The sequence below is a fragment of the Lepidochelys kempii genome, chromosome 14, assembly GCF_965140285.1.
Source record: "Lepidochelys kempii isolate rLepKem1 chromosome 14, rLepKem1.hap1, whole genome shotgun sequence".
Taxonomy (NCBI): Eukaryota; Metazoa; Chordata; order Testudines; family Cheloniidae; genus Lepidochelys; species Lepidochelys kempii.
This window is the reverse complement of record NC_136393.1, coordinates 4,726,740-4,732,739: the sequence shown is the minus strand read 5'-3', so window position 1 is coordinate 4,732,739 and position 6,000 is coordinate 4,726,740.

The following is a 6,000-nucleotide window of genomic DNA, read 5'->3' as shown; positions in this document are numbered from 1 at the left end:
CTCAGTTTGAGACGATATGTTCGTCACCTGGTGTGCCCTGACTCCTCATACAGCAGTGAGGAGTTGGAAGTTTAAATTCCCTTCACTGCCAATGAGTAAAGTATATCTCTAAGTGTGGTAGATCACATCACACTTCCACCCAGGGCAACAGAGTGGCTGCACAATACAATATGCCCTGAGGGGGGGGAAAGCATCCAGTATTCTGTTGAATATACTTGCAGCCTCATAGCACTTGAAGACATGGGGAGTTGGAGAAGGCAGCCCCCAGGAAATCAATCTAACTTCTTTAAGCCCACAGTACATGTCTTTGTGGGGAAAGAAACAAAGATTTTCTTTGACTGGCACATCGTTGCATCTGATTGCTGTGGGCAGCTGTATCCTGGTGCCTGGAACATCTGACCAGAGCTGGGTGATTTTGGGGTGGCAAATGGTTTATTCAATGAGAAATGCCATTTTGGTTGACTCCAAAACTGTTTGCGAATTTGACACTGTTACAAAATGGCCAGAAGAGGAGAAGGAGGGGACGGTAGTATGTCTCCTCTTGTATGTCTGCCCCTTTTATAACTGGGCAGTCACGTGGGAGATCCAGGTTCGAATCCCTGTTCTGGAACAGCCCCAGCATTGATATTTTCAATCCACCAAGAATCACAAAAAATGTCACATGTGATTTGACCCATTGAACCAAAAAATCAGTTATTCACCCAGCTCTACCTACGATGTTATCTTGTGTCAGCTGGCCATTTAAGGCCTGAAATTGCAAGGTGGTGAACGCTTGAGCATTGGCCTGCTAAACCCAGAGTTGTGAGTTCAATCCTTGAGGGGGGCCATTTGGGATCTGGGGCAAAAATTGGGGATTGGTCCTGCTTTGAGCAGGGGGTTGGACTAGATGACCTTTTGAGGTCCCTTCCAACCCTGATATTCTATGATTCTACGATTCTGGGAGGTGAAGTGTTGCTTTCAACTACCATTGGTTTCATTGCAACTCGAGAGCACTTTCCAGGATTGAACCTGATCTTGCTCCCATTGAAGTCATTAGCAAAGCTGCTGTTAACGCCAAATAAGAGTAGAATACATCTCATAATGAAGGCCACACCTTCTTTGGAAGGCCACAGCTATAATGACATTATAGCCACTCAGAAGTCGTCGGTTTTCAAACTGGTTGTGTTACTTGGTTTGCTGAAAATATCCAGCTTAAAATCCTAGACAAAGCATATAAAACAGCTCAGAAAAGTCCATAGAAGAATACGCTTCTTTATAAACCTTTCCAATAGGATATGTATACACAAAAGATAAATTTGTATATGAAAAATCCACACTCACCAGACTTTTGCTTGCCAACTAGAATGAGTCCCACGAACATTACTAAGAAAGGGATATACTTTTCTTTATGTTCTTTCTGCATGGGAACATTAAAAAGTCATCTAATCTCCTGAAACTACAGGCTAAAGAAATATGTTAAAAATTTCCCAATAGTCAGCCACAAAAACACAGACTATTACCAGCTAAAAACCAACATTATTCCCTCTGCGTGTTAGAATTTGACACTTCTGGGCACCAGGAGCATTTTTCAAAAAAAAAAAAAAAATCAAAAATAGGTCTGTTTAAATGAAAACTCCTCGCTCCCCCTTTTCCATTTCAGACATAGAAAAAAAATGACTCATAAAATATTAATGAGCAAACATGAGCTGTGGGAGGAGACCTAAAGCCACGAGCAGGACATAATGGACTGTGTGAGTAACTCAAATGCATGGCACATTTAAAGCCATAAGGTGATTTTGATTTGCTATGCTATACAATTAGCATGTCGAGAGAAATGCTCTCTGCTCATCAGCTAGCTAACAAGTGGCCAAATGTGTGTCTCCATTTTTAACAAGTAATGAAAATTCTACATTGTATTACAAGAGCACCTAGAACTCCCAGTCAAAGGTCAGGGCTCCATTGTGCTAAGGTTCTTTACAAACATGCATATTCGTTCTGTCTATATAGTTATTTATGAAATATCTAATTACCATGGTGACTATGCTTCTTTGGCATGATTTTCAAAGTGAGGCACCTAAAACTAAGCTCCTAGATTCATATTTAGAATAGGATTTCAAAGCCAACTAAGGGATTTCAGCATCCAATTCCTGTTAAATTCTACTGAGATTTGGACATCCAGGGTCTTAAATAAGTAGCCGTATTTCCAAAAGTGCTGAGCAGCCAGCATTTCCTTCTGAAGTTAAATGGCTGACTGTCATTTTTGGAACATCAGGCTTCTTATTTAGGAGCCTAAATATTGACTTGGAAGCCTACATTTTGGGCTCCAAGTTTGAAATATTGGGCCCTACTCTAATGAGAAGCACACTTCGGAAGACCTGAAGTTTTGGTTCAGACAAGCATTCAGCAAGTCTGGTGATAACAGAACAAGGGACAAAATGCCTGCCTCCCAGCAAGAAGCCTGAATCAACAGGCTTGGTGCAGGGGTTCCCCCAGGACTTGTAGTTTGCAATCCTCCTCCAAGTTATGAATCAACAGCTGAGTTCATCCAGGAGCAGTAATGCAGGGTCAGGGATGCAGTAGTGTCCATGCGCTTCCCCTTCCCCACCCCCAAAGCTTTTAGCTATTTGATCCACATAGTTGTGGATCCACTGGCTATGCTGTGGTCTCATGCTAATAGTTCAGAGATGGCCCCTGTAGAGCACTGTTATACAGGCATCCTCCACTGGATTTCAGAGGATTGGCTTTTGCTGTACTCTGAGTGGGGCCTTTAGCTCACTGGTAAATAGCTTTTAACAGCAAGGTTTTAAACAGAGAACACAGTCTCCTGACAATAAGTACTTAGAAGAAACATGCTCTCTGGGACAGAGATTTTGCTGCTCGACTGTTGATTAACTTTGCCAGCTGATGGTTGTTACCCACAAGCCAATGGTAGGACCACGCACAGAACCCAGGAGTCCTGACTCAGTCCCAGACACGAACCATTAGGTGACATTCCTCCCGGCAAACATGCTGCAAGACAAAACAATTGTGTAAAGAGACAGAAAGACAGTCCTCATGAGAGTTGATCTGAAACATTAGTCTTCATAATGAATGAGAAGGAAACCCTGTCCTGGCTGAAATTACATCTGACAGGTAGATAGTCCCATTACTGATACCCTAATGTTTCCTAATTACAGTCTTGGGCTTTTGGGATAGGCTCAGTCATTTTCCTACATCACAGCACCTCTGAAAATATAGTGCTATTTTCTCTGCCTTAAACCATAACATGCCTCTTATGAAAATATTTTAATAAGCCTCTTTTCCCAAAGAACTTCTGTGACATTTCTTTCATAACCCTATCATGCCCGTCACCTCTTACAGTAGTTCACATGCACAGCACTCATTCAGGCTTGCTTTCAACTTAAATGAAGGGTTTCAAAAGTGACTTGCGATTTCAGATGTCTCAAATTTGGGGAGGAGGGAACTTGCAGCACTGAATGAGCCCCTGTAAGACGTCTTGAGCTGGGAACCCAAAGTCACCTTTGAAACTCTTGGCCCTAAATGTTACGGAAAACTCCTATAGGACTTAAGAGACAATGAGTACCTTCCTATGTAAGCTTTAACCTAGCCAGAACATTGAGTGGAAAATTTGATCCCATGTATAGATTCTTCAGAAAGGTTCAATAAACGTAAAAGGAGGATCTGATTCTCTGTTATAGTCGAAAGAACTGTAGAATCATTTCAGCAGAAATCTATTTAATTGCCGTTTAATTTCACCATCCCTTCATTTCTACAGGACCTTTCTCCAAGGAAAGGGTGGGAGGTGCACACTGCTCCCTGAGGTTCTGGTTAAAAGTCTATCAGTGTGGGGCAGGAGGCATATGCCCCATTGCCTGGCAAGAAGCCAATGGAAAGCACATCATGCTGTGTATTACCTGAGTCGCAAGGCAATTTCCAGTCCTACATGAAGAAGAGGATGTGGCTGATCTGCCACTAGAGGAGACAAAGCACAATGGCAACTGTCTCTGTGTCCATCCCGCAAGATACAATCACAGGACCTCAGCAGTATGTGACTATTAGAGCAAAAGAACACAGATAATGTTGCAAGCTGCGACTTTAGAGATGGTAATAACCAGGCTGCAGCGGTAGAACCAACCCCCCCTCCTCTTCGCCTCCCTTGCTGCTCTTTTTCTCTCCCACATCTAACCTGCAGACACTCGATCCCAAAGGCTATTTAGTTCCTGGCCCTTCTGAGACCACTGGAGGCTGAGTGATACGTGTGGGAAAGTGGCAGCCATCTTTGGTGCACCTGTTGTATGGGTCACCCCCCTCCTCCACTCCCTTCTCTTCTGCCTGTCCCATTGTGCGCCACCTTATTCTGTTTCAGCAAGAGCAGAATAGAAGCCTAGCCGCTCACATTCAACACAGATACACACACACAAAAACTCCCATGAAAGAGCGCAGGAGAGCCCTCCCCGCTGTCCCTCTGAGGGGCAGCCCAGTTGCATGGTTCAATAGCAAGTTTAGCAACACTATCCCCCTTTTCAGAACAACAGTGCAACAGGGTCACTAAATAGCACTAACCAGGTCTCTCTAAGCGTGTGACCATTTTAATGGGCCTACGAACAATAGGGCTCGGGAGCTGACTTTAAAAAACATAACAAAGCAAAAACTCCTTGTATCTTGTATCCCTCGGAACAACAGATCCATTACATTTTTTGTACAAGGAAACAGACTGGAGATCAAAGGCAGCTAAGATTTCTAACTTCCAAGTAAAGTGTCTTCAGATCAATAATTATGCCCAGGATCCTTTGCACAACACACTGTTGAGCATAACCCAGGCTCTAATAACGCAGCATCCAGGATCATGCTAAAATAAAAAAGATCAGAAACCAACCCACCCCCAAAAAACTCCAAACCCTAACCCAAGAACAACCCAGCTCTAGAGGGCCATGTCTTCTAAACAGCTATAGTTCCACTGACTTCTATTGGTTTCTTATACTATCCTATAGAAATTAATAATTATTTCCTGACTATAAAAATCTGTAGGATGCATCAGAAATCCTACAGACAGGAAATATGTCTCCATCAAATGCTATAAGTCTTCAGAGTAACTCTATAGGTTGTATTACATTTCTTCAGTACCCTATTGTCTGGAGGGCTTTTCCATAGTGGCTGGGGAGAATGGGGTTACTGAGGATTGGGTACTGACTGGCTTATGAGAACCATGGATATGTTAAGACTCTACAAGATGCTAAGCAATTTGCATGTGCACGCACCTGAACCTGAGCACTCTCTTCCAGTTCCATCACTTGTTTCAGTCCGGTGTTTCTGAAACAGCCCTGCATGGAAACAACTAACGTCTTTTCATTTTCTAGTCTCCTCAGCACACAGATTCCTTTGTAGCACACACTGCACCCGTCGGCAAACTGAAATTGTACAAACATAATAATAATAATGCAACCTAAGCCCAAATGCAGCCTGACATAGAGCATCTGGTGAAGATGCCTTCTGCCGACAGTAGAGAATTCTCCCATCAGCATAATAAAACCACCCCCCCCCAAGAGGCGACAGTGATGTCAGCAAGAGAAGCTCTCCCGCCAACATATCGCTGTCCGCACCAGCGCTTAGGTCAGTGTAACTTACATGGCTCACACCCTTGAGTGACATAACCTGTAATGTAGACAAGCTCTGAGGAGACTCCTAAATTCATGCTCATGGCTTCCTTTGTCTTCCAAAGGTCATAGGATGAGGGCAAGGCTGGCTAACTGCATGGTCTGATTGCTGCTGAACTCCTCCAACAAGCAATTTCTATTCATCTAGATAAAAAATGGGAAAAGGTTTGCTTTTTCATTGGAAACATTTTGAGCCAAAAATCACTTTTTGACCATTCTCAAATGGACATTTTTTGGCATCTAGATTTTTGTTTGTTTTGACAAAAAATTGAAATTATCGGTGGAAAATTTGGACAACAAAAAATTACAAATGTAATGGAAATTGTCTAGGGGCTGAAGGTGGGTGCAGCGAAGAAACATGTTTTCC